General features: G+C 34.5%; 1 protein-coding gene across 1 annotated transcript in view; it reads left to right on the plus strand.

Annotated features, from left to right (window-relative positions):
* ADGRA3 (adhesion G protein-coupled receptor A3) overlaps positions 1 to 14,850 on the plus strand; it is a 175,040-nt gene that overhangs the window by 14,735 nt on the left and 145,455 nt on the right. The gene's annotated exons all lie outside the window — the stretch shown is intronic.

The following is a 14,850-nucleotide window of genomic DNA, read 5'->3' on the forward strand; positions in this document are numbered from 1 at the left end:
GCTTTTACCATAACCTGTCTTAGTTTAGCTTAGTTTAGTTTTAGCATAATTTAGGAGATAGCAACCTTTTCTTATTTTGCAAACTTAGTTAGAATTTAGCTTATAAGAGTAGTATTCCCTTAGACTTTAGTAACTGTTAAAATGGTACTAGATGCACATTTTAAAAAGAAAAGGGGCATATTGTGGTGTAGAGTGGGGGCATAACTATTTTTTTTTTAATTTTAAACCCTTAACTTCTGTGTATTGACTTATAGGTGGAAGAGTGGTAAGGGTAGGCAATGGGGATCAAGTGACTTGCCCAGGGTCACACAGCTGGGAAGTGTCTGAGGCCGGATTTGAACCTAGGACCTCCTGTCTCTAGGCCTGGCTCTCAATCCACTGAGCTATCCAGCTGCCCCCGGCATAACTATTTTTGCAGAATTTCTATTGTCAGTTAAGGTTTTTAGAATCTTGGGAAAAAGTTTCAGTTGGACCTGGGAACTCTGGAGGGAACCAGGGTCCAGCTGAAGCTCCTTCTTGAGATTGAAACCTAGCTTAGATCTGCAGTTTTTGAGATTTGTTAATTTAGCTAATTAGGTAGGAGAGGAGAGGAGGGGAGGGGAGGGGAGAATTTCCTACCCTACCTTATTTCCTACCTTCATTTCCCCTGCCTGAATGTCTGAGAAGAGTGAATAGGAGAGTGAATCAGAGAGTTAGTTCAAATCTATGATAGTTAGTGTTAGCCTGGCAACAGATTATTTATTGAGTCTTTGTATCCAACTTCCTAACCCCTTTTGATTTCAAAATCACCTTTGAGAGATGAGTAAAGGCAGGTCCTTTCTCAGTCTCACATTCCTGCTTCCCTTCCCCCACCTGAGGTTTCTCTAAGCAGCTGTTAGGCCTTCCTTGATCCTCTACCCTGTCAATCTATCCAAGAAGACAATAAACCCCTTTTATGTTTAAACAAGACCTTTTGGCTACTTTATTAGTTAATTAGTAAGAGAGAGAGGAGGAGGAAAAGAATAACATACTCCCTGGGTTTGAGGGAAACTGAGGGTATCCATTTTGAAGGAAGTGTAACTTCAATACAAGTCAATTTCAATCTGTCTTGGCTGATTCTAACTTGGCTGTATAGTGTCCTTTACTTGAAGGGATCATTCTATTTCCCTTCAGTGTTTTGTCTTTAACCTAAGTCCCAGCCTGTATTTCCCTGCTGCTGTTTGCCTGCTTAGATTAATTCATCCTCTCCCTTGAAACCCTTGCTACCTCAGTGTTATACTCCCTAAACTCAGACATTCCTTTATTTCTCCTACCACCTCAACTACCATCCTTCATCATTGAACCTTCCTCATCCAATATATTGCCTTAACTTCCCCACTACCTAGTCTATTCCCTTGATCACCTCCAGCCTTGGGTCCCTTGCCTTGTCTTATTCCCTGATCCTACCAGTTATTACCCCTAGCTTCAGCCTCATATTATATCCTGCACCTCCCTATTATATCCTACCTAATCTCATATTACACTCTCCTAATCCCCATATTACATCTTTCCAAGTCCCCTATAACATTTGTGAAATTGATAAGTAGTTCTTTAATATTAGCATGCTGTTATTGGGCAGCAAATAATAGAAAACAGGTACAGTCCCAGGTTCCAAGGCAGAAGAACAGTAAGGGTTAGGTAGTTGGGTTTAACTGACTTGCCGAGGATCAAGCAGCTAGGAAGTATCTTAGGTCATATTTGAGCCCAGTAGCTCCCATCTCTAGACTTGTCACTATACACTGAGCCAGCCTAAGTACCCTGAAAACAATTTTTTTTTTTTACTTTTCTTGTCATTTATTTGATTGTAGGCTAGATTAATGCAATCACTGATGCTATGGGTAATTCTTCATGGCTCTGACATTTTTTTTAAACATTTATTAATATTCATTTTTAACATGGTTACATGATTCATGCTCCTACTTTCCCCTTCACCCCCCGCACTCCCCCCACCCATGGCCGATGCACATTTCTACTAGTTTTGTCAGGTGTCCTTGATCAAGACCTATTTCCAAATTGTTGGTAGTTGCATTGGTGTGGTAGTTTCGAGTCCACACCCTCAATCCTGTCCACCCAGACCCATGCGTTCAAGCAGTTGTTTTTCTTATATGTTTCCTCTCCTGCAGTCCTTCCTCTGAATGTGGGCAGTGTTCTTTACCATAGATCCCTCAGAATTGTCCTGGGTCATTGTACCTGAAAACAATTTTTGAAGAATTAACATTACAAAAGAACTCACAGATCAATTGAGAGAATATGGTGGTTCTAAGTATGATGCAGAAATGGTGTTACCAAGGTGATTTGCCTGTTAGAAAAATAAGTGTAACATATATGATTGGAAAAGAAAGTTCTTTGATTATTAGCAAGAATGTGATAGAATAAAGGGATAAACTAAATGGTATATTGGTATTCCTGAGATTTTTAAAATAAAAATAAAGAACAGGGAGGGAGATGATTAATAATTGTACAAGATGGGCAGTCAGGGAAGCATTACTATCTTTGTTTATCTGAGGGAATCCTCACAACAATTAAAATTATTAATGAGGTCATTGTTTTTGGGCTGAAAGGCACCTTGGGATTAAGTAAAGTAGTAATAGTGTTTATGAGGTTGTACAGTTTTTGTTATCCAGTGTGGTCCAACTGTTCTAGGAAACCATAAAATTACTATTTTAGATTATAATAGATGATCAGTTTCTTGAAAATTAGGATAATATATACTTAACATCAAAACTATACTGAAAATAATTTAATATTTTATTCTGAAGATCTTGTAGAATCTCAGGTTCATCATATCACAGAATCAAAAAATCTTATAGTTTAAAGGGATCTTAGCAGCCAACTAATATAAGTAATCCTTCCCTGAAGAGTGCCCATTACAATTTAACTGATAAGTGGAGACCTCAAAAAAAGCTATCCTGTTCCCTAGGAGTCTTCTCATTTCCAGGCTAAACATCCTCATTTCCCTTCAATCTTCATATGGCCTGAAAGTAAAACCTTTCTTATCTTGGTTTCCCTCCCTTTGGATGCTCAGATACTTATCAATAAATGTTCTTCCTAAATCTTCCTAAAAATCCAGTCAGCACAATAGTCTAGGTGGAATTTTTATCTCTTCATTCCTGAAAACTATGTCTTTCAGGGTCATTGAAGATTACATATTTTCTTGGCTGTCCTATCACAATGTTGACTTACATTGAATTTGAAGGTTATTGTTTTTATGAATATCAGTTATCATTAAATTATAAATGTCAGTCATGCAAATCAATCAAGATTGTCCATTTGATAGTATGGTGGACAAATCAGCTTTTATTGTATCTACAGTAAGTGCCCAAAATATTCTATGCTAGGTACAGAGACCATCATGTCTGTTTTCATGATGTTTACATGGTAATAAGAAAAGAATAAATGAGCCAAAATAAATACTTTTTCATTTTTAGGTTTCTTGTGTATACATTATTTATTGTGCCCTGTTTCTTAAACTGCCATCATTTTTATAGCTTGACCTTTTCTAAGTTTCATCAGATACCATTTTACTTAAAAATTAGTCAATGGAAGCCTGTTAATGGCTTTACCTATAAATTATAGCAAATGAATAGGACTTATAATTTTTTCATATACAAAGCCATTATCAGCGGGGAGAGGATTTTTTTTACATCATGTCGGAGGAAGCATTAAATTAAGAAAAAAAATATAAAGTCTGGTGAAATTTGGAAGGATTTGTTGTTGATAACTATAGTTGTTAAATTAATGAATTGTAGGTTTATGTTATTTTATCTTTTGATTCATTTGACTATTTGAAATGAGAAATATTTATTAGCACCTTTTGGAAATTAAAATTTGGAGTTTGAAAGTTCCAGTGATATGTGACTATAAATATTTGTGCATTAATTGGTAGGAAAAACACTTCTCTCATTATATGTTGAAATACAACCTGACTTCATAGATTATTATAGTTGGAACTTTAATCTCAAAGTTTTGCAGTTTTACTAAAAAATTCTACTCTAATCAATTTCGAGGACTAAGTATATTCTTTTTGTGTTTAAGCAGTGGTGTTTGACCAAAATCTTGCTAAAGATAGCATTCAAATTCATGATGTTTAAGAGAATAAGAAATTGCTCAAAATATACATTTTTTTACTTAAAATCTATGCATATGACATTTACATAGGATTTTAAAAATATATATTTACAATGACACTTGTGACTTTCACTCTTGTTCTATATTTACTTGAATCTTAGCAATATGTTATGTAGTTTGTTTAGGGGCATTGAGACTAATTCACATATGGCAAGGATCTAAGCCACTGATTAAAATCATTTCTGGGTAGACATTTGCTCTTTCCAAATATATTATCTGATACAGTTCCTGGTAGGGTGATCTACTGGTCCCCAGGTTATTTTTCTCCTTTCTTGTGGAGAAAGTACCTGACATATATTAATGTACGTTCAAATACATTAATTTACCAGTTCTTTAACTTTCTCAATTCCTATAGCTTTCACTTCACCATAGTCACATTTTAGTCTCATAACCAAGAATTCTGAAATTTATTTATAATATCATAACCTTCTATTATTCCATCTCTCCCTGTGTTTCTAGACCTATTCTTCAGCCTTACCATAATCTCTAGTTCCTCTTCTCAAAATTATCCCCATGCAGTTAACTCCTACTTTGACTTCACTTCCTCCTTTCCAGTATTAACTCACTTGTTAAATTGAAAACTATACTGTCTTCTACTCTTGAATCCCTTGCCCCCTGTCACTTATGCCATGTCAAACACTAACCCTGAATTAATCCCACAGTCTACTCGCTCTTCTACTTATGCTTCTGAATCCTGCTAGAGGAAGTCCATACAACTAGCCTAGTGCTGCTTGTGCTAACTACAGATTTGTTATCTAATTTTAGTGAAGCTAAAATTCAGTTTAGCTGAAATTAGAGAATGTCTCTGAAGATAATCCTTTTACTCTTCTCTTGTATCTTATATCAAATAACAGCATCTCTTAGGTTACTTTTCACAGCTACAGTTGTAAGCCTTCTGTCCTCAAGCCCTTCACTGCCTTTCTCTCCATAGAGGTTATTCTCTGTGAGTTTGGTTTTCACTTCTCTGCATCTCAAGGCTGCGTAGCATCTTTCCCCCATTCTCTTCTTGACTCCAGTCTTTCATCAAATTGCAATAAAGGAAGTCACACAAATTTTCTGATTTGCCAATGCACATGAAAATTATGTTTACACTATGCTATAGTCCAGTGATGGGCAAACTTTTTAAAGAGGGGGCCAAAGGAAAGGAAATGCTCATCTGTCAGTCTGTTTCTAAGGCAGCTCTTTTGAAGTTTCATTGTATTGTGTCCTACTCATTGTATTTGTCAGATTAGGAATAGAACATTTCAAGGGGCTGCATTTGGCCCATCAGTCTATTAAGTGTACAATACTCTTAAGTCTAAAAAACTGTACATACATACCTTAATCAAAATACTTTATTTATAAAAATTGCTAATCATTTTGCTGGTAGAGGTTCCTACCTCAGTGATGATGATTGCTGACTGATCAAGGTGTTGATTGCTGAAGGTTAGAGTGCCTGTAGCAGTTTCTTAAAATAAGGTAACACTGAAGCTTCAGTTGACTCTTCCTTTCACTTGAACTCTTGGAGGCCAGTATAGGATTATTAACTGACAATTTCAGTATTGTTCTGTCTCAGGGAATAGGGAATCCTGAGAAGGGGGGAAATACTAGTTGATGGTTCAGTCAGCACATAACACACATTTATCAACAAGTGTGCCTTCTTATATGGGCTCAGATCATGGCACCCTAAAATAATTCTAATAGTAACATCACAGATCACTATAGCAGATATTATAATAATAATAAAGTTTGAAATGTTCCCAGAATTACCAAAATGTGCACAGAGACACAATGTGAGCACATACTTTGGGGAAAAATCACTCCAGTAGACTTGTTCAATATGGTTACCACAAACCTTCAATTTGTAAAAAAACAAAAACAAATAACTATGAAGTACAATAAACTGAATTGTAATTTAAAAAAGATACGCTTGTAGACTGATTATTTTGATAAGTATTATGTTGAGTCATAGTATGATCTGTTAGAAAAAATGAATGTAAGTTAAATGTATAATCACTTCAAGCCTACATTAAGATTTTCCCGAAGGCCTCTAATCTCTCCTGATTTTGATCTATATTTGTAGAGCTACCCGTAATTAATAGACATAATAAAATATTATATCAACTAGCCCATTTTTTTTGGATCAAAATTAGAGTTAAAAATTTTTCCTTTTTAGGTTGAGATCTGATTTTGTTAGTGTAGGGAACTCTTGATCTTATTTCACCAATGCAGATCTTGGACCAGTCTGTAACTTGTAATCTTACGTTGCAAGCAGTTTGGCAATGGCTAAATAGCTTGTATGTGTATTCTTTAGAACACATAAACCTCAGTTCTTTGACTGGTAACTGACCCTGAAAATAAAAAAGATGCTAACTCTTACTTTGAAACAATAATAACTAGTGCCTGTTCTTCTATTAGAGAGAGTGTTGTATTTAAAACCAGAGGACTTCGTTTCAAAATCCTGGGTCTCACTTTGTGACCTTGAACAAATGGACTGAACTTGCTGTCCTGCAGTTTCTTCATGGGTAAAGTGAAGAGAATTGGACTAGATGACCTCTAAGGACTCTTCTAGCTATACATCTATAGTCTTGTGATCTTATAGAGCATAATTTAACATATCTTTCTAAACAGAAATCCCAGTTTTTTGATGTTTTTATTTTTTGTATTCTAATTTTATTTATTTTATCATAAAATTTTCAATTCCTTTAAAATAACTTTTAGATTATTTATTGTATATTGTGCAATTTTCTTATGCTTTGAGACCAAGTTTTATTTTGATAAAGGTTTTGAGACCAAAGTTTTATTTTGATGAAAGTTTAGTGGAAAACAATTGTATAAAAATTTACAGCCATATTTTAGGAAATAACTTATTTTTATGAATGAGGTATCAACAAATTCTTCTGGAGCTAAAACATATATAGCATATGTTGTTCTTAAAAATGTTAGTCTTATATCTGTTAGTTGAAGCAAGTCTAGTTTACAGACTTGTGATGCTCTACAGTGTATGAACTAGTTAATGCTTACTATTTGTTGAAAATTTTATATTATGCATTGTTAGCATGGTCTTCTTAACTCGAAAATATCCCTATTTTATAACTTTCCTGTTATCAGTTTTCTTCTAGTTACCCAGACACAACCTCAGACCTGTCTTTGGTTCTCAGTCAACATTTGATCCATTTATAAATCCTTTTGATTCTATGTGAGTAATAATTCTCATTTTATAAGGGTGCTCATGTATTTATAACTAGAAGGGACCCTACAGAGGTAGCCTGACACCCTTTTTCCCCCATCCAAAGTACCTCATTGTTACCTTTTCTCCATTTCCACTCATACCACTGTACTCCAGATCTTCATCATCTCTTGAAAAGACTATTATAATAGCTTCCTCATTGGTTTCCATCAGCAAATCTTTGTTAAACAGTTTCTGTGGCAAGCACCACACTAGGCTGGAGGAATACCAAGAAAGACAACATCTCTCCAATTCTTTCTTTTTAAGTTTTTTTTAAAGGTTTACAAATTCCTTTATATCAATTACCTCAGTTATCCTCACGCTTTATAAGTTTTATGTGTTAGCAGAATAGACACTTAATAAACACTTAACTTTACTTCCATACCGAAGAACTTTCTATGTATCCCAGCTAAATCTAGATTACTTAATCTAAAATAAAGATCCTTCAAAACTGACTCTAGCACTCTTTTATAAGTAGCGTAGTGCAAAGTGTTGAATTTAGAGTCAAAATAATTAGTTCCAAATCCCAGCTCTTCCCTTTAAAGAACATCAAATAGAATACTTACAAATAATATTAATCCTAAAAATGATAAAGCAAGGTTTAACTCGGAATAACCGTACTACATAGCTTTGGTCCTAGAGAAAAGATAATGATATATCCCTCTTTGCCTGCTGTGTTGGGGAAGACGTGACATGCCCTGCTCTGTTCCCCCTCTCCCCAGAGCCTGAGGACATTTTTGCCCAGCTGCCCAATGCCAGCACTAACTTCCTTGGCTCCCTGAGGTAATGGGGTGGAGTGCACTGGCAGCTTGAAGATGCAGTTTTTTAAAACAGTCATTCTGTTATCCTTCCCAATTTTGTCTCCTGTAAATATGATAAGCATGCCATCTCTGCTATCCTTGAAGTCCTTGATTAGAATGTTGTCAGGAGCAGGGGTTAAGGATAGATGTTGAACTAGAGAACCCTCTCCACATTGATGGTGATTCTTTAATGACTGATTACTCTTCAAGTCTGATTATTCAACAAGTTCCTTAATATATTATTTAATTCATATCTCTGTCTCTTACACAATTTCACATGGAGAGACTTAAATTCTTTGTTGAAAATCCAGGTGTACTATATTGATGACATTGGCTTGATAACGAATGATAACGTCCATCTTCCAAGGCAGTAGTTTTTAAAACTTTTTGGCCCCAGGAACCCGTGATGCTTTAAAAAGTTATTGGGGACGTCTTAAAGAGTTCTGGTTTCTTGTATCTATTGATATTACCAGTTTTAGAAATTAAAATGTCTTAGTTTCAAATTTCTGAATTCTCTTTTATCTGGCTTTCCCATTCCAAAGGCCATCTTCCTTAGCATAAAACAAAGCAAATTAAGGTTTAATAGTTTTGCCTTCCTTTTTTAGTTATTAATTGGTGCTATGCAATTGTTTTACCTCTTTTTAAAATCTTTTCTCCATAACATGGCTCTTTTTCCTTCACATTCATTGTCAGCCTCAAGTTACTTGGAATTTTTTGTTCCCGATACTGTCCTCACAAGTCTCTTCTACTTTTGTATATTTATCTTTCATTATTTTCCCAAACCCATGTCTTAACAAAAATTTAGGTTGGTTTCTTTTGTGCTTGGGTCCCTCCTGTCTCCCTCTCTACACTGGCTGAGGACATTCTTCACTTCACCCGCCCCTCTACCCAGCAGCCCAATGAGAGTGCTTCCTCTCTCCCCCATATGTGTGTGTGTGGGTGGGCACACCCAGTACTTGGTGGTGGTGGGGCACAGCACCCAATCTCTAGGGGGGCGGGGTGGGGTGGAGGTGGGAATGGGGCTGGGGCTTGGCACTTGGCACTCTGGCTATAAAAGGTTTGCCATCATTGGTCTATGTCAGTGATGGACAAACTACAGCCCCCTGAAATGTTCTATCCCTCCTGCAACATTATTCCTAATCTGACGAATACAACTAGTAGGATACAATACAATGAAACTTCGAAAGAGTTGCCTTAGAAACAGACCGACAGATGAGCATTTCCTTTCCTTTGGCCCCCTCTTTAAAAAGTTTGCCCATCACTGATTTAGGTGAAAGAGTCTTGCCTAAAGTTATATGACTAAGTAGAGGTTTTCCTAAATTGGGATGCTCTTTTAATATTAGACTTTTTGTGGTTTAATTGTAAATGCATAGCCCATTCAAGTTTCTTTTACCTTACAAACTTATTGATTTGAAGGGGTGACAGCTATGGTCACACTTGCATATGTGTGTGTATGTAGAATGTTCTAAAAGTTGGAGGGCCATTTTAATTTGTTCAAGCTATGGTATGTGTATGCACATGTTTCTATTTTTGCATAGACAGGTGTGTGTATGTTTATGCAGGGTGTCCCAAAAGGCTTAGGGCAATTTTGAAATACCATATAGTTGTCTCCCTCCTTCCATACATATTTTGTGTATGTATGTATTTACGTATATTCGCAAAATCTGTGCATATGTATGTGTGGTTTTGTGTATGTAAACATAATGCAATGAATATACATGTATTTCATATATGTGCATGCATGTATATATACTGTTTACATATTACACACATACACACATATATTAAGCCGGCCTCTTCTGTAAGAACAGGTCTTTATTCAAATTCCACTTTGTATGCCTTTCATGGTAAGGAAGGTCAAGGATTCAGAATTTTTACCACAGCACTCATCTAACCCAGTCATAACTCAATGCATGAATCTTTTTTATGTTAAGTTTACCTGACAAGTAGGTTGTCTGGTTTCTACTGGAATACCAGTACCTTCTTCTGACTTACTGTTTCTGGTAACTGTTCTCTGATTCACCATAAACCTTTCTTGGAATTCCTTTTGGCTCTAGTTCTCCCCCCCCTCCCCACCCCCCATAAAATGGCACTAGACAAGTGTATTCTCTTTCCTCCATGCCAGGCTTTCAGATATTTTAAGTTATTGTGTATCTTCAAAAATTTTTTTCTTCAGCTCAGCATTCTTAGTTCTTTCAGTTGTTTCTTGGATACTCCCCAAACTTTCTGATGTTATTTGTATTGCCATTTTCTAAAGAGAAAACAAAGAATCAGATACTGAATATAGAGTAAAAGGGAGAGTTAACATTTGAATTGATTTAAGATCCCTTATTTTTGTCTACTATATCATACTATATTGCTTTTCACTATTCCAGATTTGTCCTATCACAAAGCAATATAAGACTTTACAAATAATACCTTTTACTTCTCCTAGGACTGGGTGAAAAAGAGAATCTATCTCACTTAACTAAATAGAATCTGATTAAAAAAAGTTGTGCTTCTGGAAGAGCACATTAATTTGGAGGCAACATAATTATAGGTTTCTTCTTAAATACTAGGAATTGGATTTAAGAAAACTACTACCTTTAACCAAATTGACAAATTAGGGAAAGTTTTAAGCCTTCCTAATAATATCTATATCATCCAGGTTTCCAATTGTCATTTTCATACATTTGCTAGAAAACAATATAGTACTAATAAATCTAATATTAAATCAATGTATATCCACCATAGCCAGAACTTAAGCAAATCAGAAATTGTTAACAGATATAAATAATTGTAATATGTCGCTTTAATGTATCTTTGGTATAAATAAAGCCAAATTAGCACCTGGCTGACTAGATAGCATGAGTAAATGTCTTCTTAAAGTTCTCTTAAGCAGAGGGAACTATTTAGAAGGAAAAATTTCATGGGTTTCATGAACATGATGACTTCTAAAATTCTCCTTCCTAAATCAACCAGGAGAAGAATTTAATAGCAGTAATGCTCTGTATGTTAACCAAGCCTGACAAAGTTAAGTTTTGAGAAAATAGAGGTAGAGTACATAAATGGGTTACAGGTTAATTATAGGGAATAAATGTACATTGTTAAACCTGTAGGGAGGGAATGTACATTGCTACCATCATTTTTTGTGTGCTATAGATAGAAAACTCCTTTTCTTACTCCTTTTTTGGTATTTGGAGCTAAAAAAAATGTGCTTTCTACAAAAATGTTGGGTAGAGTTGGGCAACATAGGAATCAAATGTTTTCTCAAACCAGATATTGACTGTTGGCTTTATGAATTGGGCTATTTAGTAGATACCAATAATCAGGGCCCAATCCTTTTATTCTATTCTGGGGTTGCTAACATGATTTGGTCATAATGTCAAGGTTTCATAAAATTTCTAAAAAGATGGAACTCTGTAAATGAAATTGATGTTTTGAGGTTTGTGTACAGTGGTGGTATCATACTAAAATAGAAAGGGATCTTTCAGGCTGAATATTGATTTAGAAAACCACAAGTTAACATTATCTATGTTTTGTTTCATTTTTTTACCTTTTTATTTTGTTAAACATTTCCCAGTTACTTTTTAATACAGAATTAAAGATTAGGAGCTATAAGTTTAGGGTGATGTAATCAATCATCCTTCTGTCATTGACTCATTCCATAATTTTGGACAGATGACATTCTCTATTTCAGTTTTCATGTTTTTGAATGAGAATACAGTAAAATATAAACATGTTCTTATTTTGAATTTTATTCTGCAGATAGAATATTGTGAAGATCTATCTTTTGATAGAATAATTACACGAAGAAAAAAAGTCAGACCACATGTTGTGAATAATGTGTCACCCTTCCATTACCCACTTGACTTAATTGAAGGCTATTTCCTAGGCAAAATGTACAAAAAAAGACTTTTTAATGTAGAATTTAAAGTGAAATAGTAAGGTTTAATAACCTTCTATAATTCCCTTTGACCCCCCTCAGTATAATGGTATGCTTTGTGTTCTTAATGGGCTCAATTTTCTTAAGACTCTCAAGACATGAACTCCAGAGCATAAAACATTTTTTTCCTCATGTATTGTCAGATTTACTTTGGTTTCTGTTATTATGTAGCTGATAAACCAGTATATTAGAAAAAGTTTATTATGTTTTAGAAGCATTGGTAAAAGCTTCCTGTGGTACCAGTTCACATCTATCCCACAAAGTGGCCTCCTCTATTTGATGCTATTCATGGGGTGATACTGCAATGGTCACTTGTTGAAACTTTACTCTTCATTAGAAAGGAAATATTATAATCCTCATCTGTGTGTAGAGATCGCAAGTACATTGAGTACTCTTTAATTTAATACTTTTGACTTCTTTTGTGCTTCTCTTTGAAAATCTTTATTTCTTTTTCCATGGCTTTGTTATAAATGATTTAGCCATTCAAGAGCTGAACTCATTCCGTACTGTGTTAAGATTAGTAGAAAGGCCCCAAACTCTCTCTGATGGTTCTTTAAATTCAAAATCATTGAACCAGAATAGGACTATGAGGCACTGTCCGTAGATCACATAGTGCATTATTAGTGAAGAACAGAAGTGCATATATATATATGAATTTTGTAACTTTTGTGCAAGTTTTATATTTTTTCATTTAGTTGCCTTCTAGAAAGTTTGAAATTTTAAAATGTCAGCAAAAATATTGATTACAAATAGTTTTTAGGTTTATAATGACTCATAATATTATGCATTCCCTAGTTTCATAGACTTTGAGTTTTAGAATAGGGTATAAAACCTGTCTAGTAGATAGATTTATTTATACCAATCCTGTTTTCTTGCACAACTCCTTAAACATATCAAGTAATGTATAGACTGAATATATTAACATGAGGTTGTAAACAATTTTTTTAAGGTTACATTTATAACATTTTAAAATATGATAAAATATCTTACTTTTTACTGTTTTCAATAAAACCTATCATTTATTGTACTAAACCTTTATGACTAAGCAACTGACATTCTTTTTGCTGAAGTAATACTAAGTCAGAGTGAATATGTCATTCACTGTTCTTCAGAGAAATAGCTACCTTATAAAAAGCTTTTCAGAAACAATTTCTTCATTTGGCTTTTCATGCCATAGACAAAGTCATGATGCAAATGGAATTGGACTTTTTAATTGTTTTTATTTGTATATACTTTTTTCCACTTTCGATTTGGTTGTATTACACATACACTCATGTATTTAAAGGTTGCTCATTTTAGTCACCAAACATAGATAATCATTTTTCCACAGAGCGATTACTTTCTAACAATTTTGACTTGTACGTTTTTCATTTGTGTAGGGTACAATACAATGAAACTTTGAAAGAGTTGCCTTAGAAACAGACTGACAGAGGAACATTTCTTAAAATAAATTTTAATAGCAATAAATTAGATAAAGATTCAATATACTGGATAAACTGGGTTGGAAATACCTGGATTTATTCCTCCCTTTTCCATATACTGCCTCAGTGATAAAGGTCTTAATCTCTCAGTGCCCTGGTAATTATAAAACTAAAGTAGGGATGAACTGCAATTCTAGGAAGAGCTCTCCAAATTGGTAAATCTCATACCAATGAATTTCCAGAGCCAAATACTTCTTCCTCCCTACTTGAAAAAAGAAGTTAGTCAATCATAATTTGAATTTTCCAAACTGTTATAAAGCTCAGAAATAGATAACTAGTCAACTTCTATTATTTAAGAAATGAAATGAATATTGTTTTATAGTAATAAAATAAATTGAGGTGATGCTAGGTTGTATTTGGTAGGTTATATTCCTTAAAAAATCTTTAAAAATCCTTATTAAAAAATTCTATACTACATATAGACAAGATCCTTTGGGAAATAGTGAGTGGGGGTGCCCCTCCTTTTTTTTCCTTTTTTTTTTTTTAAACCATTATCCAGGTGACAAACTCAATGTTGGGTAGCCATTTGGAAAAAAGGAACACAGCTGTCCACATCACTTGATAAGCTGGAAGGCTTGATGACAAGATGGAGGACCACCAGGCCTTATAATCTTTTTTGCCACTGTGTCTAAAGGTCCTTGGGGCCTTAAAGTTTGCTCTTATGTTCTCCAGACCCACAGACACTGTCATCTGATCTTTTGATGTAACCTTAAGGTTCTTTGGGATTTCTTAACTACTTTGGTGCTTCATTCTTGGTTAGAATTTTTGGACCATATTATTTATTCTGCAGCTGAACTATTATGTATGTAGTGTAGTGCATAGAGCACCAGATTTGGAATCAAAATACTGGAATTCAAATCCTATTTCAGATACTAGTCATGTGTCTTTGGGAAAATCTTAAACCTTTTCAGCCTCAGATTGCTCATCTGTAAGAAAACAAATAAAAGAAGTGAAGTGATAAAATAGCACCTATTTTGTTGTGAGGTTAAATAAGAGAACATGTGAAATACTTCTTGAACTTTAAAGAACTATATAAAGGCTAGATAACTTAGATGCTGTTTTCCCATAAGTAGATTTTCAACTTCTTGAGAGAAGTAACTGCTTGGCTTTTTCTATTTGTATGGATAGTGTTGGCACATAGAAAGCATTATAGAAATGCTTTTTCATTAATTTCTTCAAGAACACAATCGTTCACTTCTCTTGTGGGACGTTGATTTTATAGGGCCATTTCGTGTAAGTTAAATACTAGTTAGTATGTTATAGAAAAGGAGGGAGACTTTTAAAAAGTGA

This window comes from Gracilinanus agilis, chromosome 6 (genome assembly GCF_016433145.1).
Source record: "Gracilinanus agilis isolate LMUSP501 chromosome 6, AgileGrace, whole genome shotgun sequence".
NCBI lineage: Eukaryota > Metazoa > Chordata > Mammalia > Didelphimorphia > Didelphidae > Gracilinanus > Gracilinanus agilis.